This window comes from Maylandia zebra, linkage group LG17, assembly GCF_041146795.1.
Source record: "Maylandia zebra isolate NMK-2024a linkage group LG17, Mzebra_GT3a, whole genome shotgun sequence".
Taxonomy (NCBI): Eukaryota; Metazoa; Chordata; class Actinopteri; order Cichliformes; family Cichlidae; genus Maylandia; species Maylandia zebra.
The window spans coordinates 37,821,228-37,846,549 of NC_135183.1; the positions used below are offsets into that span (position 1 = coordinate 37,821,228).

A 25,322-nucleotide genomic window follows, 5' to 3' on the forward strand; every position below is an offset into this window, starting at 1 on the left:
ACCTCCTGTACATGGATGACATCAAGCTGTATGCCAAGAGTGAACGAGACATCGATTCACTGATCCACACTACCAGGCTATACAGCAATGACATTGGAATGTCGTTCGGACTGGAGAAGTGTAGTCGGATGGTAACAAAGAGAGGGAAGGTAGTCAGAACTGAGGGGATTGAACTACCAGAAGGGAACATTGCAGACATAGAGGACAGTTACAAGTACTTGGGGATCCCGCAGGCGAATGGGAACCATGAAGAGGCCGCTAGAAAAGCTGCAACCACCAAGTACCTGCAGAGGGTCAGGCAAGTCCTGAGGAGTCAGCTGAATGGTAAGAACAAGATCCGGGCCATCAACACGTACGCCCTGCCCGTGATCAGGTACCCTGCTGGGGTAATAGGCTGGCCAAAGGAGGAGATAGAAGCCACTGACATAAAGACAAGAAAGCTCCTTACCATGCATGGAGGGTTTCACCCCAAGTCCAGCACCCTGAGGCTGTACGCTAAGCGGAAGGAAGGGGGCCGGGGACTGGTGAGTGTCAGCACCACAGTCCAGGATGAGACAACGAACATCCAAGAATACATTGGGAAGATGGCCCCAACTGACCGAGTGCTCAGTGAATACCTCAGGCAGCAGAAACCCAAGAAAGAGGAGGGAGACGAGGAACCATCATGGAAGGACAGGCCCCTGCACGGTATGTACCACCGGCAGATAGAGGAGGTGGCTGATATCCAGAAATCCTACCAGTGGCTGGACAAAGCTGGACTGAAAGACAGCACAGAGGCACTAATCATGGCAGCACAAGAACAAGCTCTGAGCACAAGATCCATAGAGGCTGGGGTCTATCACACCAGGCAAGACCCCAGGTGCAGGCTGTGTAAAGATGCCCCAGAGACAATCCAGCACATAACAGCAGGGTGCAAGATGCTAGCAGGCAAGGCATACATGGAACGCCATAACCAAGTGGCCGGCATAGTGTACAGGAACATCTGTGCCGAGTATAACCTGGAAGTCCCGAGGTCAAAATGGGAGATGCCCCCAAGGGTGGTGGAGAATGACCGAGCTAAGATCCTGTGGGACTTCCAGATACAGACGGACAAAATGGTGGTGGCTAACCAACCGGACATAGTGGTGGTAGACAAACAGAAGAAGACGGCCGTAGTGATCGATGTAGCGGTTCCGAATGACAGCAATATCAGGAAGAAGGAACACGAGAAGCTGGAGAAATACCAAGGGCTCAGAGAAGAGCTCGAGAGGATGTGGAGGGTGAAGGTAACGGTGGTCCCCGTGGTAATCGGAGCACTAGGTGCGGTGACTCCCAAGATAGGCGAGTGGCTCCAGCAGATCCCGGGAACAACATCGGAGATCTCTGTCCAGAAGAGCGCAGTCCTGGGAACAGCTAAGATACTGCGCAGGACCCTCAAGCTCCCAGGCCTCTGGTAGAGGACCCGAGCTTGAAGGATAAACCGCCCGCAGGGGCGTGCTGGGTGTTGTTAGAGATGGCACGATACCACTTTTTTATGTCCGATACCGATACCGATATCATAAATTTGGATATCTGCCGATACCGATATGAATCCGATATAGTGTTTTTTAATCAACAAAACTGTTTTTTAAAATATCTTGCTGCATTTTGCAAGTCTGCAAGTTCATACTCAAGTTTAAAACAACAACTACACTAAAGCTATTCTGTTATACCTGTATACAAAAAAAATATTTCATAGTTCAGCAATACTGATCAATCTAATAAACTTAAACCTACACCATCCTCCCTATTCTGGTATTTTAAAGAGTACTTAGCGTAAATATTAAGCAACCTAACTAATAGGGTTCCAACTCCCAGCAACAACAAAATTAAATAAATAAAAAATAGGGAACCACCCCTCACGCGCCACCTCATGATGCTTAATCGACGTAATCAACCTTAATTTGATGCAGTGTGAAAAAAAATGCACAGAAATCAATTATTTTTCAAGAAATATTAAATAGATTCAACATCTTTCTTCAACAAAATTGCAGACTGCACAGATGGTACCTTCCCAAAGTAAAAAGTACTATAGCTTACTAGGGTATATATATTAGACTTAATAGTCACTATATACAGTAATTGACTTCTATTCATTTTACATCAAATTAAAACTTTGGGTGTCAGATAATTATTTATTAAAAGCTAGACATTTTAAATGAGAATAAGAAAGAAAAGTATGTCTTTGTGCCCCCTTTTCCCAGTTAATGCCCTATCGGCCCCCCTGGCTAAACTTTGCTAGATCCGCCCCTGCACAGTTACCAGCCGTCAGCTACGTAGAAAAAGATCCTGGTGTAGAAATTAATATTAAATAAATTCTAACAACAGCTTATCAAGCTTAAACGTGCTGCTGTTGTTCAGCCGCTGGTTTGCTCTTTCTGGCGCAAAGTGGACCAAAAACAAACAAGAGAGACAGACTCGCGACAGAAAAGCCGATCAGCTGATTTAAGCAGTTTCACGATTGAAGTAGCAGCCGGAGAGCGAGAGGCAGTCGCTTGTTAAGCTTAACGTGGGAATGCTTTACAAACATTCAGAGATGGACTTACACACTTGCTTTACTTCTCTCGGGGATAACTTTGTCGGAGATGAAATGCCAGGTTGCTAGCGAAGCTCCACATGCTATCCAGACCACTGACAGGTCCCGCATGCCACAGCCGCTCTATCACGTGATGCATACGTTCTGAGGTGAGTTACGGCGTGTTGCAAGTTTTGTGAGGTGCTTTCGTGATATTTAATGGATCGGATTACATTTTTTATTTTTCTCCGATATCCGATCCAGTAATTTAGGTCAGTATCGGACCGATACCGATACGTAATATCGGATCGGTCCATCTCTAATATATATATATATATATATTTTAGGGGTGCAACGATACACATAATTCACGGTTCGGTTCGGTTCGATACTTTGGTGTCACGGTTCGATATTTTTTCGATACAAAAAAAATGTTCATGCCTTTTTAATTTGTCATTTATTAAAATTATAAATATATATTTTAACTCAAAAGTACAGTTTTTAAATTTAACCCTAACCCTTGTTTTTTATTTTGACAGCGAATATGCACCTGCGGACCACTTATGTGCAGCCCTGGTTATTTAGCTCGTCATATTGCAGCCACAGAAATTCTTTTGTCCATGAAACCATAAAGCTGCACTTTCTTTTTGCCTTATAGTCTGATTTGTCATAACTTCTCCGTTTTGTGGTAAGCTTTTCTTTGGCTGTCACTTCTTCACCCTGACCTGTCTTATTTGGCTCAGCAGAACTAAAATATATATCTGTCTGTGAAGGTCATCGTAGTCAAATATATATCCTGCTGCTTTTACACACACACTCACATAAGCTCAGCGATTCTCTGCGCGATCAACCTCTCACATGTTTAAGCTGCGGGAGATTTCACTTGTCATGTTTGCATAGTAAGCTAACAATTAATAAGACGATGTCAGAGGAATTGGTGCACAAATTATCATCACTCACAGATCAGTGCTGTCGCTCTCTATACACAGTTCACGCGATTGCAAAGTGAAAGCAAAAAAACAAGTGCAAATTCAAACACGATTTCAATATGTCACATATTGACAGTGGCTCACCGATGCCAATGATATAATTACCCAGCTACATTTCCGAAAGAATGCAAAAGCATTGACATATATTTTTCCTTCCTATAATAGCCCGACGGGCAGGGCAGAGATAGATTTTGGTAGCCCGACTGGAAAAATCGCTAGCCCCGGGACGTCGGGCTAGCGATATTGCGAGCCCTGTATCTGATTGAGGAATCACTCATCTTTGGAAAAGAGAGTTTATTACAGAGAAATGTCTCTTTCCAAAATAAAAGCTATACTATCCGCTTCTTCTGGGCTATATTCTCAGCAGCATATTAAACAGCTGTCTAAATGACTCGGCTAAAGTTAGTAGCATGCTTGTTGTTTTTGTCTTTGCACTAGGATGATGTCGGCGTAAATGTGCAGTCATATTCGTTGTGTTCCCACTAGTGCTTTCAGGTTAATCTTGTTGAAATGACGTTAACGCCACAACACGGCAAATCTCCGTTAACGAGCTACCGCCGATCGCCCCGTGCATGGGGCTAGACGGCCAACACGTTAACGAGCTAACTGTGCTAACACACTAGCTCCCACCCATGTAATTGAGCATTGCATGGCACATCCAACATACTGTTTTACTTTAGTCCATGACTCGCTTACCTTCAGCGTCATACGTCACATGAAAACCAAAATAATTCCAAACGCCAGATCTGAATGAGGGTGGGGGAGGTCCATGTTGCAAGGAGAGCTTAACTTCTGTCTCGCTAGCTTGCCCTGCGCTCTTCCTTCCGACGATGCTGTCTGTGTTGCGCGCTCAGTGAATCTGCGTTCGACTACTCCGCCTAGGCTGCACTGTCGACCCTAGGCGGAGCAGTCGAACGCAGATTCACTGAGCGCTCAACACAGACAGCATCGTCAGAAGGAAAGTTGATAAAATAAATTACAAATGTTGTATTGTTCGATACATATGCGTACCGAACCGAAAGCACTGTATCGAACGGTTCAATATCGATACGAATATCGTTGCACCCCTAATATATATATATATATATATATATATATATATATATATATATATATATATATATATATATATATATATATATGTGTGTGTGTGTGTGTGTGTGTGTGTTCCTTTGTCCCAGATCAAGGAACACTAAATTTCAAAATAAATAAATTGTCACGGTCCGGGGCAGCGGCCGTGTGAAGAGTGGAAAGGAGGACTCAGATGCAGCACTTACTCAGATGTGAAGGTGATTTATTGACAATACTGAACATAAAGTGGAGATGGCAAACAGAACTAAGGATGAACTAAACTGGGAGAAACTACACAAAGGGAGTGGCAAACCTGAACATGAAGGGAGAACAGCAGGGAGAGCACGCAGGGGATTCACGGAGAAATGCAGAGTACGCAGGGTAACACAGAGGATGAACACAGACGACGCGACGAGGAGCAGAGGAAAACACACACTATAAGTACACAAAGAGACACTGGGAAATCACACACAGGTGGGAGACACAGCTGGACCTGATTAACCTGATGAGACAGGGGAACACTAACACCAGGGACCAATAGAGGGAGCACAAACCCAAAACCCAGTATCTAAAATCCCAAAACACAAACCATCCCAAAACAGCCCAAGAATAATAAAGAGAATAATAACAATAAGGAACACAAACACAAAGTCACTGAGTCATGGCCGCAGGACCATGACATAAATACATGAATGAATAAAGAAACTGTTGATTCTCTACTTGAATTACAAAGCTGATGCTGCTTTTGATATGACAGCTAAATGTCTTTATTCAAACTATCAGACCCCTAAAAAAATCTGGAAAAATTTAACGTACCTGTGTACGTTAACAGTCACATCTAAGTCACCTGAGACTAGAACATGATCATGACTATTATCAGCAGTTTCCGTTTGTTTTTTTAAGAAACACAACAACAATAAAAGGAAACTTTGTTTTAAAGTAAATTTATATGTGTATGTTTTTTGACATTTATCTTCAACAGACATATAGATGTTGCATTTGTTTGTATGTTTAAAATGAACTTGAACGCACTTAAAACACAAAGAGAAAAGTTCATTAAAAATATAGAGGAACTTCTGGGCATGATCTTTTGATTTCCTTTCTCTGTTTCTATAGTTTCAGGTTTTGCAGCATTTTTGTGTCAAGCCAATGGCAACTCTAAGCCACTCCCATTACAAGGTACATCCTTTCCTATATTCCTTATCACAGGTGCACACAGGGAGTCCAGCAAGACCAGGTAAGACCTTCCACTATTCTACAATGAATTTTACATCATCTATCGTTTAGTGTGATTCCTTTATGGTTCACGGTGTAATACTGGATGTATAACGCTGTAGGAGATGTGATGACAGAGGGAATAAAATGTAAGTAAATTTATGTAAATTGATACATTCTTAGAAAGAGATGAGTGTTTTTTTTCCTGTTTATTATTGACTCTCTGTATTGGTAACTGTTTATCTGCAAAGGTGAATTATATGCAGGGCTGCAGACTGTAAGCTGTCTTGTGTAGAGGTCAGGTTATATTGAACTGTACTCTCAACCTCGTGACTGTTTAAAATGAACTTGGATGTTTTAGGAAAGTCAGTGTTTTACCTCGTGGTGTTTCTGGTGTTTTTCTGTCTGACGCTGTTGCGTTTTTAAAGCTCAATCTTAGTCTTTGGAATCAAGGATGTATAAATCAGATTTAACTGAAGAATTACAGACAATGCACTTTTCATTTCTCCGAGCCTATAGTTTCAGTTTGTTTGTGTTTATTCAACCATAAAAAGATGCTGCTTCTAATCGAAGGAACTATGTAATTTTCTGAGGTAGAAAGCTTTTTTTTTTACATGTATATATATTTGAATTGTAGCCAACATACAGTACAGTGTTCTTCTTTCTATTTTTCGTAGTTAATCTTAGCGATCGCTGGAACAAATATTTTAAGAATTTAAGGTTTCTGAATGAACAAGCTTCGCTACAAGGTGCTCCAGAATCTAATCTGATCATCTACTGCCTAGATGTCCTACACAACAGACGGTTCTTTCTGCAGATGCATTTCTTTAACTTTGGTTTACCCGCTCCTCTACTTTCACAGAGCAATCCTATAGCATCTTGGCACACAATGGCAGAGAAACCCTTGACAGACTGGGACAGTGGTCTTTGTGACTGCTTTGAGGATGCACATACTTGTAAGAAGCCAGTTAAAGTTGATTGACTCATAAATTGTATTTTTGTTTTCAGGACTACAGGTTTTTTTCTCATTTGTATCGTCTTCATCTTTTGAGACTTGTTACCACTTTATTGACGTGTTTCTGTGTTTTTCAGGTTGCTATGGATTCTGGTGCGGCCCCTGCCTCGCCTGCACCGTTTCAGGAAGATTTGGAGAGAACTACTGTCTCCCTTTATGTGACATACTTGGTTCTGCTGCATTAGCAGCCTGTGGGATACCCCTCTGTGTTCCACCAGCAGTTTTGTCTGTAAGGGCTGCCATGCGAAACAGATATGGCATCAAGGTATAAAGCGCAAGACGATGACATACTCTGAACTAAAAGTGGAAAGAAAAAGCAAAGTAATGCTTGTATTCTCTTTCTGCAGGGCTCTCTCTGTAAGGACATTGCAGTTTCCTGTTTCTGTGCCTTATGCTCCTGGTGTCAGATGCATCGTGAGTTAAAGCATCGCAAGAAAACCCCGACTGTAATCACTATAGAGAACAACACTGTTTACAACATGCAGCCTGTTCCAGTTGCCCAGCTACCAGCGGTGATGGTGTCTGCACAACCACCCACAGCTGGTTTTGTTGCTTAACCCAGGAGGTGTTATGTACTCACAGTGGCACTGCTCTGAGTTAGCTTTAATGTATTTATCAGTGAAATCAGAGCCTCTAATAATTTTTAATTGAATTGTATGATCAATTATTTGTATTATTTTCCTAATAATCCTCAATATTTTTTCCTTTAACAGTTATATTTTGAGAAATGATGATGATAGTGAGAGTTGGTGATTCACTATAGTTCTGAGATTCATTTGGTAAAAAATAGTAAAATGACGAAATCAGATACAAAGATGAAACCAAAGTTTCAGGGCTCATTTTTGTAGCCAACTATGGCAAAAGTCCATCATAAAACTTTTCTTTCAGACTTTATACTGATGTTTGATGTCATGCAGTCTGTCCAAATTATTTCCATTTAAACAAAGACAAGAGCTCAGAGTTCCTGCTACAACAATAAATAAATAAATAAATACAGGTTAGCAGAACACAAAAGACTGAATCTGGAAAAAGAACGAAAAAGCATCAAACTAACCCTGCTACAAAATAGAGCACATTTCATTCATAATGTTGTAAATCCAAGCCCATTATGTATTCATGATTTGAATCCTGGGTTATGCGAAATCCCAGAAATAAACCTTAGACAAAGTGAATCTGTGAACTAAGGTGTAGGTCTATTAGGTTATGTTGTGGTGATCCTCGGGTTGAGGGATGGGTGTTCATACTGGAGTGCAAAATTAAAACCAATGGAAGATGGACAAGAAAAGTTCAAAGCCATCAGGTCCTCAGTTTAGAAAAAAGAGAAAAGAAGAGGAGGAGAAATGAGCAAAAGATGCAGGTAAGCAGGTGTGTCATTGGATAACGGCAGCTCATCCTGAAACAATCAGAATCAGAATACTTTATTAATCCCTAAGGAAATTATGAGGGTTACATTTGATCCAAGAAGAAAAATAGAACTAAAAATAGTAACAGTAACAGACCAACTCCAAACAATACATTGTCTTACAGATTTTACACGTTTAGGAAATAGCACTAATATATACAGATCACTCAATTATAAATATCAAGAATGAACAGAAGTGATTATAAATAAATATCAAGAAAATTGACAAGAACATTACAGAGTAGAAAAGAGTGTGTGTAAAATGGCTTAACTATTGCAGTGTTTACAGTGTATTTCACTAGCAGGGACCACATCCTTGGTAACAATGGGGATGAGGAAGTGTGAATAGTGCTGCGGTTTGGGGAAGGCCTTGAAGGGGACTGGCAACGGCTCTCGGGCCGGGCAGATCCCCATGTACTAACGAGAAATAAATAGAGGAAAGAAAGAGAGGAGAGGAGAAGAGAAGAGAGGAAAGAAAAGGGGGGGCAGGGTGGGGCATGAAAATGAAAACAGAAGGTATTGGAGAAGGGGGGGTTTATAGCCTGAGGCCGGGGGGGGCCTGAGGCCGGAGGGGGCGTGAAGTGGTCCCGCTCCTGAAATTCAGATGATATCTCCACTAGATGGAGGAGTTGTAGAGTGAGATGGCCACAGGCAGGAATGATTTCCTGTGTCGTTGCCAGAGGGGGTGTTCGCCCAGGGCACCAAACAGGCTAGGACCGCCACTGGGTAAGGGTTAGGGTTAGGCATTCATTTTTCATGGTTAGGGTTAGGGTAAGGGGGTAGGGAAAGCATTATGTCAATTATATGTCCCCACAAGATATGAATACCCAACGTGTGTGTGCGTGCGTGTTTTCGTGATGATTCTTAGTATCTATTAAATATTAAAAAGATGTTAACTGTCAGTCACCTCACCCCGGTCTGTGAATGCTGCTGGTTGAAGAGTAGCAATATTGATCCCTAGTCTGAAATTACTCTAAATTTATTTTTATCAATAAACAACCCTTTAGGAAATGTCCTGCAGGTCTATAAAACACTTGTCTGTTCTATGCTGAATATGCTATGTTGGTATGGATATGAGTGTGTCCTAACTTGTTATGGAAGTAATGCTAATTCACTGTCGATGTAAGCTATTCCGAGTTGTATTTTCACTGTGACTGTGTACAAGGGTTTGACATGGTGTGATTTCTGAGAAGAGGAACAAAAAAAACAACAAGATATTACAATGCAAATAAGAAATATTTGTATTGCATAGGTCAGAGCAACAGGCCCCACACATGGACTTGTTCTTATATAATGCTTTTCTACTCTGAGCACTCAAAGCACTTTACAGAGCTTGCCTCATTCATCCATTCACACCAGTAATCTTTTTAAATGCTCTTTCTATGTAAGTGCTTTCTATCTAACATTCACATGCATTCATATTCCAATGGACGCACCGGAGAGCAACTTGGGATTAGTATCTCGTCAAGGACACTTGGCATGCAGACTGGAGGACACGGAGATTGAACTGCTTACCTGAGCTACAGCTGCAGCTACCCCTACATTCACACTACAGTCCTGTTAAGGAAATGCATTCTCCTTATTGTGCTAAGAATGCAAAAATATATTAAAAACAGTTCTTAAATACACCACAAGATGGTGGACCAACACAAGGAATGAAACAGGCAGTTTTCAATAGTCAACATTTCAGTTACCGTCTGTGCACCAGGAATATAGTTCTTTAACACCTCTGCACACGAGAAACTCTTCAAGCTACAATAAATACTGATGTAAAGAACTAAACCCTGAACAAAACGATCAAATAATCAGTCAACTATGGGTTAAGAAAAGTTCGAGCAGGAGAACCAGAGTAGCAGAACCAAAGGAATTTGTTATCTGGAATGCTTACGCTGATGATGATCAGACCTCACTCCTGACAGAAATTGAGGCTGTCAGGCTTTTAAAGAAAATACAGAAGACATTAGCTAAGTCAGATTTACAGCTACACAAAACTGCCAGCTGATGACCTGGCAAAGGTCTTCAGACACAGACATAGGGACATATTCTTCACCTCTTCAATGTGGCCTTGGACTAAGCTGGATCCTTGAATATGAGACCTTAATCTTCCAGGCTTCTAAGCAAGAATGGTCCTTCATTTATCAGGCGCATCCTCTATAGCTGTACATCACTGTACAGTGCAAGGCTAACATCCAAGACCTTACCACTGATCCATGTGACTGCCAAAGAAAAGAAATGGAATGCACAGAAAGACTCCCTTTTAGAGGTCGAACTCCTGTACATACCCAGACCTTATGTCTCATTGCCTCTGTTCTCAATGCAGCAACAATAGCACTGTTTCTTCTCAGATGAGTTGTTGATTGAAATTACAGATTTCATCAACGCTGCCCTTGCTCTTAATGGAGACGGACAGCGCTACATTGGATTCATCATGGTAAAAACCAAGCTGGTGCCTTGATGAGGCTTGAGTTGCACGCTTTATATTACACCAATGACTCTTCACGAAGGTTTTAAATGTATGTACCCAAAAACGTCTCAAGAATTAGTACTTCCACTACACAGACTCAGTGGCACCATGTTTCAAAGGATCACAACTTAGCTAACATTGCGACAGGGCAAATAACAGCAAGTCTGCAAGTAAATACATGAGAAGTACACCAGCAAGTACACCAAGACAAGTTTTTTCACTCATCCTTGGTTCCTGAAGTTCTAACAGCAGCTATTTACATCTGAGACATGAAGTATGTTTGATCTGGTCAAACCAGAACATGATGCAGAGATCTGCCCATTGATCAGTGTTTTCACAACTAAAACTGTTGACAGACTTCTGTTTCCTCATTGACTAGAATAGTTCTCCTTATGAAAGACCCTGATATGAGGAATGACAAAGCTCATCAGTGTGGCAAGGAAGTCTAAGGTTTCGAGGGAAAACCCTTAAAACCCCTAAATACTGCAAATTTTCGGGTGATCCTTGATGTTTAACAGTTAGCATTCAAGGATAAAGTTAAACAGCTGGAAGAGGGGAACTAGTTTTGAAAATAAGTTCTTTGTCGAGGCTGAGCCCATTCCTTGACCAGGTTGTGGGACGATTATGGTAAATGGACTGGTTCTTATATATCGTTTTTCTACTGCATCTGAGCTCTCCAAAGCGCTTTACGCAGTTTGCCTCATTCACCCATTCACACAAGCACTTTCTTTCTAAGCTCTTTCTACGTAAATGCTTTCTATCTAACGTTCATCATCATGGTTATAAAGTAGAATCATTGCTTTGAAGTCTCTCCGTGGTGGTTTTTATCTTTGCTTTGTGTTGTCAGCTTTGCGTTCATACTTAAATACTAAGAGAAAGAACATGTGTGTCCTCATTAGGACAGGGACTAGTGTTGGTGTGTGGGGCTGTAGCCACAGGTTTATAATGTTAATTGGCAACTAGAAAAATTTGCATTTCCTGCGAAAATGCTGTGTGGATTCCTTAACGCTGAAGATGTCTGCTGAAAAAAGCTGAAAAAGTTGAAAAAAATGTTGCCCTGAGCAGGATTCAAACCTGGCCCTTCTGGTCTCAAGGCAGCTACTCATCTCACTGAGCCAAAGTCATTCTCACAAAGCGGAGGTGGAGAGACTGACAATTGTGCTGAATGATGAGCAGAAGCTGCTGAGAATTGTGCTGATAAGAGGTGAAAAGGCTGAAATTTTTTCTGAAGAGGTGAATAAGCAGAATTTGGGCAGAAAAGAGGTGAAAATTCTGAAAAGTCTGCTGAAAAGAGTTCCATCAGCAGAATTTCTGCTGAAAAGAGGTGAATGAGCAGAATTCTGCTGAAAAGAGGCTTTTGCTTGGTTCACGTTTACTAAGGCACTACCCAAAAGGCGCCACAAGAGGGCACTCCAACACAAGAGATGACCTATTTACACTGATGCACTTAGTAAACAGTCAGCCCCCTAGTGACTATGATTTGGCAGAAATACTATGACTTAGTAGTAATACTATAACATAACAGATTTCCTAAAAAAAAAAAACTATGAAATTGCAGTAATTCTATGACTTGGCAGAGATACTACGTTAAAAAAAAAATGTTGCCCTGAGCAGGATTCAAACCTGGCCCTTCTGGTCTGTAGGCGGCTATTCATCTCACTGCGCCAAACTCTTTCTCACAAAGAAGTGGTGGAGAGACTGACAATTGTGCTGAAATGAGCAGAAGCGGCTGAGAATTGTGCTGATAAGAGGTGAAAAGGCTGAAAACTTTGCAGAAAAGAGGTGAATCAGCAGAATTTCTGCTGAAAATAGGTTTTTTCTGAAAACAGCAGAAAAAACTGAAAATTTTGCTGAAAAGAGTTCAATCAGCAAAATTTCTGCTGAAAAGAGTTGAATGAGCAGAATTCTGCTGAAAAGAGTTGAATGAGCAGAATTCTGCTGAAAAGAGGTTTGTGCTGAAAACAGCTGAAAAAGCTGGTATTTGTGCTGAAAAGTAGTGAAAAAACTGAAAATTGTGCTGAAAAGGGGTGAAAAAGCTTAAATTTGTGTTGAAAAGAGTTAAAAAAAGTTTAACTGTTGACTGAAAGAAATGTTGCCATAAGCGGGATTTGAACCCAGGCCTCCCACTCCGAGAACGGATGCTCATCTCACTGAGCTAAAACACAGGTCAACCCGGCAAGGAAAATCAGTGAGGCCACTGATAATATGCAGAAATAGGCAAAAAACATTGCAAAAAAAATTCAATATCTCAAAAAGTATAGAAGTTATGAGCACCAAAAGTCTTACCACTTTTGCCTACGGCATCCACACAATTATGAGACACTGTGTTTCAAATCATTTTACATAGTAACAGGAAAGTAACAACGAGTAGTACAACATGGCTTTCTCATGGGTGTAATAAGTAACATACTGCACTACTTTTAAGAAAAGTGTTCTGTGTAATATGTGTAACAACTTTTTTACTTTTCTATTTTGGAGTTATGACCCCAACACTGATAACAACAAAGAGGGAAAACAACATTCACAAACATTTGACCACGCACCGTGTAATTAGTTTGCATGAATGTAATGTCGTTGATATGCTACTTAGAGATGGTGGTGACTCTCAAACTGGAGCAAATGAGAATTGTTAAGAGGTATACTCTAAAACACTTCTTCAGTAGAGACTCAGAGAAGAGAAACACACAGAACTTCTTGCTAGCAAGGGCGAGCCTCCAGCACTGAGACTCGTGCTGAGAAACTGCCCCGGTCTTTATTTATACTTCAGTGAGCGTTTGTTTCTTACATTGGAATGTGGAGGTGTACGAGTGTGTGTGTGTGCGTGTGTGAGACCGCATAAACGACTTCCCTTAACCTGCTGGTCTGGAAAATCCAACAGTTCATCTATATGTAAAGAAGGCACTTAGACTAAAACTGACATAGCTACGTTAATCCTACCGTAAAACAATAAAACAAGGTACGACCTCTCCCATGCTCCTAGGATGTGGGGGTGAACGCCAGAACACCCTGGAATGTTACAGACCTCCTAGAATGAGACATTCTTTCAATATGCCACCAACTATATACTTCTAAACACAAATGATTACATGTAGTATTCTACCATATGCAAACTTATATCATTAAAAGATTATACTGACTACTAAATACAATTTTCCATTGACAAGAATCAATAAGGATTTTAATCAATGAGGGATATCAATGTTGGAATAAGAATCGCTAAATTCTTATCAATTCCCTACGTGTGTAACACTGGCATGGTGTGGTCACATATGTATCAAAGTTACAGATCGGTATTTTGAGGATTCTTAAGATAAGAAGAAAAACATGATAATTATAATTATTAGTTCCTGTTCCAAAAAGCAACTGAAAAACACTTAACTGTTTATTTTTCTTTTAGCACTTAGGACTCTCTTTTATAATAAGCACCCTTTTCAGTTGTTTTTGCTTTTCCTTTAAAAACCACCTGGAATGCAGTTATTAATAATAATAATAATGGATTGCATTTATATAGCACTTTACAATTCCACTATTCATTCACTCTCACATTCATACACTGGTGGAGGCTACAGTTGTAGCCACAGCTGCCCTGGGGCAGACTGACAGAAGCGAGGCTGCCATATCGCGCCATCGGCCCCTCTGGCCAACACCAGTAGGCGGTAGGTGAAGTGTCTTGCCCAAGGACACAACGACCGAGACTGTCCGAGCCAGGGCTCAAACCGGCAACCTTCCGGTTACAAGACGAACTGCCAACTCTTTGAGCCACGATCGCCCCCGCAATTACCACATAATGGAAAGTCACTTTTAGTTTCATGTTTCCATTTCCAGAGTTTCAGGCTTGGCAGCATTGTTTGTGTTGGCCCAAATGCCACTGACACTCCTTATCCAAAGAGCCAAGGATCCTTTTATTCATTAAGTTTCAGAGGTGCGCAAAGGGTGTCCAGCAATAGTAGGTAAGATGTTCCAGTTTTCATTCAATTCATTTTACATCAACTTAGTGGTCGGAGAAACAGAGGTCATCATTACGGTGTGACTGTAAAAATCTAAGGTTTATGTAAACTGTTATGTGTGTTATTAGTATTCCCAAAGGCAAACCACATCCAAATTCTAAGCTGTCTGGTGTAGTGGACAGTTAAAGTAGATTACACTGTCTGAACTTTCACTTCCAAACCAGTCTACATATCCTGTTCAGATGTTTACTTTTGAGATATGTCAACCACGTATTGCTGTTTGTTTTAAAGTCACTTGGATGTGTATAGAAAGCTTGTTCTTCCTTCATCCCCAAATGCTTGTTCATTATCGATGTTTGGGGGTGTCTTTCTGTAATGCTGTAGAATTTTTACCTTGATATATAAAATGTCTTGTGAATTATGGATATATTAATCAAGCTTAACTGACGACTTACAAAATGACCACAATATCCTTAACATGCACTTTGGTTTCATATCTATGTGCATGTGTCCACAACATATACTTTTTTTCTCTACTTAAACTTTCCCATTGCTACAAATATTTGAATGTCTCAGGTCTCGTGAACAAGTTTGATAGAAAGAACTTCAAAATTAACATTTTGAATTTTCATTTAATTTGGCTTTTTCTGCTTCTCGACTTTCACAGAGTGTTCAGTGTCTGTGGGTGAAGTTCAATATACAATGGCAGAAAAACCTTTGACAGACTGGGACAGTGGTCTTTGTGACTGCTTTGAGGATGCACGTACTTGTAAGAAGCCATTTAAATATGATTGACTCATAAATTATATTTGTATTTTCAGGACTACAAGTTGTTCTGATTTGTGTTGCCTTCATCTTTTGAGACTTGTTACAACTTTGTTGATGCGTTTCTGTGTTTTTCAGGCTGCTATGGATTCTGGTGCTGCCCCTGTCTTGCCTGCACTGTTTCAGGAAGATTTGGAGAGAACAACTGTCTCCCTTTATGTGATATATGTGGCTCTGGTGTATTAGCAGCCTTTGGGATACCTGTTTGTGTTCCTCCAGCAGTTTTGTCTGTAAGAGCTGCCATGCGAAACAGATATGGCATCAAGGTATGAACCGTGAGATGATGACACTGAACAAATTCGACCTGGGTCACTTTCGTATGCGGTACTGAATCCGATACATATCCGATGTTTTAGAAAGCGACTGCTGTTTGAACGGTCATGTCGCATTAAATCCGTCTTTTACGTCACTGACACAAGACAGACGCCAATTATCACCGCCGGAGAAGACATCGTGAACGCTGCCTGGCCATCCAGCGAAACTCTTGGGAAGACAACGTGAACATTTTATTTGTACTGTATAATCTGCAGATTCTGACAGAAATCTGCAACTATCCTTTGAAGCACCGCTCCTCTCTAAAACAGCAATAAGGATAATTATTAGGTTATTTACATTATTATGTAAATAACACAATAACTTAAAGCAAAAATTGGGAAATGTACAATCCGAAGTCTTTATATTAAGGGCCATCAGTCAAACAATATTTTTTTGCTCTGGGTCTAAACAGAGCGCGTTATGTGTGACGTCTTCTTTTGCGCATGCGGGCCGCTTTGAGCGTTCACACTGGAGCACGTTTGCTGTCACATTTTATTTGTAGTGTGAATGAGCAGACAAAAAAATCGGATTTGATCAAAAAATCTGAATTGAGCATCAAGACCTGCAGTGTGAACGTAGCCTTAGTGGGAATTACAAGTCTCACTCACTGAATCAAAAACATCCATATTTGATTTCAACTATGCCTAAATGTTTTTTTGTCAAACATTCACACACATACTCAGTATCTGCTGCAAGGATATTGTGACATGTGGACCAGAAGAGCCAGGGATTGATCTACCAAACTTCTGGTTGGTAGATGACCTGCTCCTCCACCTGAATTACACCACATCTGTAATGCTTGTACTCTCTTTCTGCAGGGCTCTCTCTGTAAGGACATTGCAATTTCCTGTTTCTGTGAGTGGTGCTCCTGGTGTCAGATGCATCGTGAGTTAAGGCATCGCAAGAAAACCCCGACTGTCATCAACATACAGAATAACACTGTTGTCAACATGCAGCCTATTCCAACTTTTCAGCCAGGAGTGATGATGCTGCCTGCACAACCAGTTGCAACTGGTTTCATGTCTCAACCAACAGTGGTCATTCAAACAAAGTAACACTCGTAGAAATCTGATGCTGCTCAGAGTGTGTTCTCATGTATTTACTTGTAAAAGCAAGAATGTAATCATTTAGTATGTTAAATTCTTACTGTTGATTTCCTAGTTTTCAAGAAAATTAAGAGAGTTAACATAAATGATGGGAATGATGATTCGCCCATTTGAAGTTTAGTTACAAATGTAAATGTACTTTATTGTTGAAGTAATAGCGATGTTTTACAGGCTCAATAAAAACAAATCTGCACCCCATTTTTGTTGTCTTATCCTACTTTTCTGAGACTTTTCTGGTCAAATGAGTGATTCAGTTTTAAAATCTGCAAAGATCCACCATGAAGCATTTGTTTCAGATTTTACACTGATGCTTTGTGTCATGCACTGTGTGGTTGTGTCCTTGTGGTGTTTTCAATATGAAGATTCTCAGTCATCCAGGTCATCATAGTCTAAGGAGCTTGGAAAGAAAAGCGTCTGGACTTGTTTAAGTTGCTTGAAGACGTTTCACCTCTCATCCGAGAAGCTTCCTCAGTTCTAGGGTCAAATGGTGGAGAGTCCCAGATTTAAACCTAGTGGGAGTTTCCCCCCAAAGAGGGACAAAGGACCCCCCTGATGATCCTCTACCTAATCACATGAGCCGAGGCGTGAAAATGGGTGTGGGTCACAATCAGCCAGGGTTTTGGGTGAGCTCATTGTGAAACCTGGCCCCACCCCATCATGTGATTTCCTGAGGTCAGCTGGCCCAGGATGTGAGTGGGCGTTAAGGCGTCTGGGGAGGGTTCTCAAAACTGGATTATAAATGGCAGACAGTTGGTGTTGTAAACCACCGCCTCTGTTCAAAGATGGTCGCTCACAGTGGACATAGATGGCTTCTTTCACTCCTCTTTCAAACCATCTGTCCTCTCTGTCCAAAATGTGAACGTTGGCATCCTCGAAAGAGTGACCTTTGTCTTCTAGATGCAGATGAACTGCTGAGTCTTGTCCTGTGGAGGTGGCTCTTCTATGTTGTGCCATGCGCTTGTGAAGTGGCTGTTTGGTCTCTCCAATGTAGAGGTCTGGGCATTCCTCGCTGCACTGCACAGCATACACCACATTGTTAAGTTTGTGTTTTGGAGTTTTGTCTTTGGGATGAACCAGTGTCTGTCTGAGCGTGTTGCTGGGTCTGAAATGCACCAGGATGTCATGCTTGGAGAAAACTCTCCTGAGTTTCTCTGATACACCGGCTACATAGGGGATGACAATGTTGTTGCATCTGTCTTTCTTATCCTCCATCGCTGGTGTCTGGTGTCACTGAGGAGAGTAGTGATCTTTGTCTGGTAATCCGTTGTGTTTAGGACCATGGTGCATCTTCCCTTATCAGCTGGTAATATAGTGATGTTGTGGTCTTTGCTCAGGGAAGCGACGGCCTTCTTTTCTTGTAATGTGAGGTTAGACGGCGGGACTTTGGCACTGGAGAGGGTGGCTGAGACTTTCATCCTGATTTGCTCTGCTTCTGTCTGTGATGATTTATTAATCCATATGGCGGTTTCTGTGGCTGTGATGAGGTCCACTATGGGCGAATTAGTGATGGGATTTCCGGCTCTTTTTAGAGATCCGGCTCTTTCGGTTCGGCTCACTAAAAAGAGCCGGCTCTTTCGGCTCCGAACCGGCTCTTCAGGTTGTTTTGTTGCTTTAATTAATTTATTATTAACAATAATATAAAATTATGCACAAAAGGAATTACTAACGTAAAAACAAGTGGTTTTATTTATATATGTTTATATATAAATATATGCGGTGGCCCCTAGAGACAAAACACGTACAAACTCCAAAACACATTTCTAGCATGAACTTAACTTCCAAAGCAGAGCTACTAGATCACTTAAATTACACAATTGAAAGCATGTGTGTATTGTTTGTGTATTTATACACAGGCACTCATATATATATATTCAAATAATTTTAAAAAAAAGTTCATTTACCTGTTATTACCACACACCAAATCCGGTCATTGGTACTTGCTGGCTTGTGTAGCCACAAGATAACAAAGGCTCAACACTGCACCCAGCATCCTGGAGCACTTCTGTTGTTTTTTGTACGTGTTTTGAGTTTTTATGTGCTTCTGAGTTTTTATATGCTTCTGAGTTTTTACGTGCTTCGGAGTTTGTACGTGTTTTTACGTGTTTGGGAGTTTTTACGTGTTTTGGAGTTTGTACGTGTTTTTACGTGTTTTGGAGTTTGTACATGCTTCAGAGTTCGTACGTGATTTGAAGTTTGTGTGTGCTTTGTCTCTAGGGGCCACCGTAAATATACTTTTATTTATTCACTCCACATAAAATGTAATAAATAAATCATCTAATACAAAAATCAACTATTCACATTTCAAGTTTTAACTATTTAAATTTTCAGCTTTTTCCTTTCACAAATTTAAAGTGAAAAGAACACAAAACACTGCAAACCACAACAAAATTAAATATAAATTATAATATGAAAACTAAAAGAACATGCATATTCTCTGTCATATGGACCTGCATGAATAAACTTTCTCAATCCTTTATCATCTGCAACCGAAAATAGTTGTGGATGATTACTATACCTTTCTAATGTGATGTTGTTGTCCCTGGCTCTCTTTCTCTCTCTCTGGCTCTGTTCCTGTGCTACTGAGTGTAACTACCGCCCCTCCCCCCTCTGCCCAGCGTAAAGCACAAGGCTCGCGTGCAGAGTGAAACGGAAAAAAAGTGCGAGAGAGAGGCTGAGAGAAAGAAAAAAAAAAAAAAAAAACCACGTGACGGCTGGCGATAAGGAGACAGCTCGCGATAAGGAGCCGGCTCGCGTCGTTCACGTCAAAGAGTCGGCTCTAAGAGCCATTTCGTTCGCGAACGACCCATCACTAGGGCGAATGTTGCGGAGAAATGGCAAAATTGAGACCTTTAGCTAATACTTTCTTTTCAGGTTCAGTGAGATTCCGGTCTGAAAGGTTCTTCACCCATTTTATAAAGTTTATAAAGTCGTTTATAAATTCTCCATGTCCCACTGTTAGCTAGATTGCATTTTGCTTTGCAGCATTGTGCCACCGAGTCTGTGTAGTGGACTTTCTAATTAGGGCTGATATTGTCACTGATTTCTACAACTCGTTCAATTCTGATTCGCAAGGTCATGATTTGATTTGCCTCAATTTGATTTTGAAATATTATAAATATATTATTATATTATAATTGTGATCATTTATCTTGTATATGTACTGTATAATGATTCAACAATTCTTTGATTAGAAGTATAAGGTAGCATAAGATATAATAAGATGTAACAATCTCACAACCTCGAAGCGTGAGGGGACAGAGAGCAGGGCATGACAGACAGACGGACCAACATCCTCGTATACACTATATACACACAGACAAGGAAACAAAGAAATGGCAGTTAGGCAGGGAAAACCAGCTGACACTAATCAGATGAGACAAGACTGGGAGGAAGCAAAAGAGAGTAGTCACCGGGGAGACAGAGGCCTGAAACATGGGACAGGAAGGCACAGAGCAGACACAAAACGGAACAGGAATAGAGCTAGAAATACTTGAACAGGAACCAAAACACTAACATTGATAACCATGAAAAACAAATAATCAAGAAACAAATTAAACAGGTATAAAACACTGGGTCACCGATCCAGGACCGTGACAATTTCTCTGCAATTACACACTCAGTGTAAACTATCTAGGATTAAAAGCAAAGCTGATAGTTGTGAGACTTAATCAGAGGTTCAAGGATCACAGCAGATGCCTTCGTGTCAAAGTAACTGAGAATAAAACTGAAAAATATCAAGATTCTTTTTGGCCTGGTCTTTTACAGCATTATGACCCCCTTGAAAACGATCTGCAGGAGATCAAAAACTGAAGGAAACCATGAATCAACATTTGACGATTATCTGATGCTGCTGAAGCGAAGCAGAGCAAAGTTAGAAGTTTGTTAGAGACACAGATAAGCGTTTTGCAATTTAGCATAAGTTGTAAAAGTTGAAATTTCTTTGTTATTGAAAAGCAGAAATTAGGTTTTCCTGTTAGAGCTAATTTTGGGAAAATAAATAAAAATTTAAAAAAAACCAGCGGCCGACAGTGCTCTACACAACGGTAGACTGGTGGGTAATAACAAAGAGAATCACGCAGAAAAATAGAGATTTTTAATGGATTTTTAATGGGTTTTCTCGTGGTGGAAGCAAGACAACCAAAGTAAGATGGAATTCATGACAATGTTTTTCAAGTGTAGTTTTGATCTTCCTTTGCTGTTGGATCAGTGAATTTTGGACAGAGTGACAAAGCCTGCAGCTGTGCAGTCTGTGAGATTGCAAATCTGTCAGCTTTCAGCACCCAAAGGCGTGTCCATTGTTGCCAGACTAACCGCAATTTGTGTTCAGATATTTATGTGGAAACCATTTACCTGCTCTTCAATCGTTTGCTGTTTTAGCAGTTTAGTGGGTGTTGAAATACTTTTGTGAGCTTTTAGCTGAGATTCTGGCATTTCTGGCAAAATTCATTTATATTTAAAAATGTATTTCAGGACTTAATGAATCGATATTCTTCAAATGAAAATCGATTTGAAATGGGAAATCAAGTTTTTAAACCCACCCTATTTCTAATTCTTGAGTCATTTTTTGGATACGTACGTGTAAAACCTTTGTAAATAGTTAGTTAGTTATAATAGTTACAAACTTGCCAATGACAGCTGTAGTTTCAATAAACGACTCATCTGAGAAGAAACAATGTTTTTGGTGCTGCATTGACAACAGAGAGACATACGATTTGGGTATGTACCGGAGTTCGACCCCACCGTTTTTCTGTGCATTCCATTTCTTTTCTTTAGCAGTCACATAGATCAGTGGTATGGTCTCCGATGAGGGCCTTGCACGATACAGTGATGTACAGCAATGTACAGCTATAGAGGATGTGCCTGACTAAGTGAAGGATCATTCTTGCTTAGGAGCCTGGAAGATGAAGGCATCATATTCAAGGATCCAGCTTAGTCCAAGACCACGCTGAAGAGGTGAAGAGTCTGTCCCTATATCTAAGTCCTTTTCCAGGTCATCAGCTGGAATGCATCCATCACTTTGCTACTGTTTGAGGCAGTTTTGTGTACGGTAGCTGTAAATTTGACTTAGCTAATATCTTCTGTATTTTCTTTGGAAGATTGACAGCCTCAATTTCTGTCAGAAGTGAGGTCAGATAATCGTTAGCATAGACACTCAAGATAACAAATTCCTTTGGTTTTTCTGCTTCTCCTGAATTTTCTTCACCCATAGTTGCCCGATTATTTGATCATTTTCACCCTTGTTAAGGATTTAGTTGAGGTTTTTTCCTCTTTCTTTTTCCCCTGTCCTGTCCACCAGTGTAGCAATCAGAATTTGTGTCTGAAGGACAAAAATGCATTTGCTATATTGGTCCACTTGATAGCCATATTTTAAAGAAATATTTTTAGGATTTCTTTTATATTTAATTATTACAATCACAATGTAACAGACTCGGGGCAAGAAAAGAAAGAATAAAGCTGTGGAGAAACTTAAAAGAAGGAGATGGAAGGAAAAAACACTTAGAATCTGCTTCAACACCTACTGAAAATAAATAAATAAAAAAAAATCAGAGAAAACAAAGCAACAACCAACATAAGCATAAACAGCAGTAAATAATATATGTTAATGAACAGCACACAGTACTAACAATACCAGATACATTTAGAGGCAGTAGCCAACCGAGATAGCGTGAGTCTGTGAGTACCTGCTTGTACAGCTGTGTGGGTGACTGCGCTTGTATTCAAAGGTTAAAACACAATGGCCATGAAGGACATTGTTGAATGGACTTTGAGTTTCATTTTTCCGTTTCCAGAGTTTCAAGCTTTGCAGTGTTATTTGTGTTGACCCAACTGAAATAAACTCAGTCCAAAGAGCCTCCGTTCAGTCATTAAGAGGTGCGCAGAGGGGCAGGTAAGACCTTCCAGTTTTCTACAAGTCCTTTCACATAAACTTAGTGATTAGTACTTTTTGTACCTGATACTAGAGGCGGTTTGCAAAGAGAAAGCTTTGACTTTATAATTTATTGGATTACATGGGTGTACACGCAGTGTGTTTTGTTTGTTAGCCCTCTTTGGAGAAGCAGAGGCCATCATGAGGGTGTGGCTGTAAAACGTTAAGGTTTATATGAACTGAAACAACAACAAAAAAAAAAGACTCAAATGTGTATAACAGTATCGAAGTTCTTAGAAAGAGAGAGGTATACTTTTTAATAGCCTGTGTTTCTAGTGTTGTTTTTTAAATTATTATTCCCAAAGGCAAACCACATACCGAACTCCAGATTCTAAGCTGTGTGTTGTAGAGGACAGTTAAAGTAGATTAGTGAGCTTGAAAAGAAAAGCATCTGGAGTTCTTTAAGTTTCTTGAAGATGTTTCACATTTCATTTGAGAAGCTTCAGTTCTGAACTGAACTGAAGAAGCTTCTACGATGACCTGGATGACTGAGAACGGTCACAGAGACAGTTAAAGTACATTAAACTGTCTGAACTGTAAGCGTAATAGACTTTCACTTCCAAACCAGTCTACATATCCTGTTCAGGAGAGAGTTGCGTTACTGTACTCGTGTTTCAAATTACACAAGCCATCTTTCTGAGATATGTCAACCATGTATTGCTGTTTGCTTTTAAGTCACTTGGATGTTTATAGAAAGCTTGTTTTTCCAACATCCCCAAATGCTTGTTCATGGTGGATGTTTAGGTGTTTCTCTCTGTAATGCTCTAGTATATTTACCTTGTTATATAAAATGTCCTGTAAATTATGGATATATTAATAAAGCTTAATTGGAGAATTAAAAGATTACTAAAGAGATCGACGGCATATGCCTTTTGGCTGTAGTTTGAAAGAAAGTGCTCCAAAATTTTAACTTTCATTTAATTTGTACTTTTAATTTTCATTTTATTTTGTTTTTTCTGCTTCTCGACTTTCACAGAGTGATCGTTCAGTGTCTGTGGGTGAAGTTCAACATACAATGGCAGAAAAACCCTTGACAGACTGGGACAGTGGTCTCCTTGACTGCTTTGAGGATGCAAATACTTGTAAGAAGCCAGTTAAATTTGTCTCATAAATTGCATTTGTGTTTTCAGGACTACAGTTTTTTTCTCATTTGTGTTGCCTTCATCTTTTCAGACTTCTTACAACTTTGTTGATGCGTTTCTGTGTTTTTCAGGCTGCTATGGATTCTGGTGCTGCCCCTGTCTCGCCTGCACTGTTTCAGGAAGATTTGGAGAGAACAACTGTCTCCCTTTATGTGATATATGTGGCTCTGGTGTATTAGCAGTCTTTGGGATACCTGTTTGTGTTCCTCCTGCAGTTTTGTCTGTAAGAGCTGCCATGCGAAACAGATATGGCATCAAGGTATGAACCGTGAGATGATGACACTGAACTCAAAGCTGGACTTTAGTGGGAATTACAAGTCTCACTCACTGAAACAAAAACATCCATAGTTGATTTCAACTATGCCTAAATGTTTTTTGTCAAACATTCACACACATACTCAGTATCTGCTGCAAGGATATTGTGACATGTGGACCAGAAGAGCCACGGATTGATCTACCAAACCTCTGGTTGGTAGATGACCTGCTCCTCCACCTGAATTACACCACATCTGTAATGCTTGTACTCTCTTTCTGCAGGGCTCTCTCTGTAAGGACATTGCAATTTCCTGCTTCTGTGAGTGGTGCTCCTGGTGTCAGATGCATCGTGAGTTAAAGCATCGCAAGAAAGCGCCAACTGTCATCAACTTACACAATAACACGGTCATCAACATGCAGCCTATTCCAACTGTCCAGCCAGGAGTGATGATGATGCCTGCGCAACCAGTTGCAACTGGTTTCATGACTCAACCAGCAGTTGTCATTCACTAAAAGTGAAACTGAGAGATCTGATGTTACTCAGGGTATTAACTTGTGAAAGCAGAGAATGTAATCACTTAGTATGGTAAATCCTTACTAATGACTTCCTAGTTATCAAGAAAATTAAGAGAGTTAACATAAATGATGGGAATGATGATTTGCCCATTTGAAGTTTGGTTACAAATGTAAATGTACTTTATTGTTTACGCAATAACAATATTTTACTGACTAAAAACTTTCAGAGATCTAGTCTTATCCTACTTTTCTGAGAATTTTCTTCTCAAATGAGTGATTCAATTCTAAAAGCTGCAAAGACTTTTACACGAAAACTTCAGAAGGGAATGCAAATGGTACATTTGAACACCATGGATATACAGTCCAGACTGACAAACTAACAATAACAAGGAACAATAGTTGAGATGTTGAGCTCTCCGTAACCTGCCAACACATACAGTGGGGCAAAAAAGTATTTAGTCAGCCACCGATTGTGCAAGTTCCCCCACCTAAAATGATGACAGAGGTCAGTAATTTGCACCAGAGGTACACTTCAACCGTGAGAGACAGAATGTGAAAAAAAAATCCATGAATCCACATGGTAGGATTTGTATAGAATTTA

General features: G+C 40.3%; 3 long non-coding RNA genes across 3 annotated transcripts; all 3 read left to right on the forward strand.

The window, feature by feature from the left end:
* Positions 1 to 6,322: 6,322 nt before the first annotated feature.
* Positions 6,323 to 7,614, forward strand: LOC143413167 (uncharacterized). The gene is made up of 3 exons (XR_013093773.1): positions 6,323 to 6,764; positions 6,901 to 7,088; positions 7,171 to 7,614. It is a non-coding gene; the product is annotated as an uncharacterized LOC143413167 (long non-coding RNA).
* A 7,692-nt stretch (positions 7,615 to 15,306) lies between these two features.
* Positions 15,307 to 17,072, forward strand: LOC112436263 (uncharacterized). Its single transcript, XR_013093846.1, has 3 exons — positions 15,307 to 15,405; positions 15,540 to 15,727; positions 16,595 to 17,072. It is a non-coding gene; the product is annotated as an uncharacterized LOC112436263 (long non-coding RNA).
* Positions 17,073 to 22,669: 5,597 nt separating this feature from the next.
* On the forward strand, positions 22,670 to 24,678 carry LOC143413220 (uncharacterized). The gene is made up of 4 exons (XR_013093845.1): positions 22,670 to 22,769; positions 23,785 to 23,890; positions 24,022 to 24,209; positions 24,488 to 24,678. It is a non-coding gene; the product is annotated as an uncharacterized LOC143413220 (long non-coding RNA).
* The last annotated feature ends 644 nt before the right edge of the window (positions 24,679 to 25,322 follow it).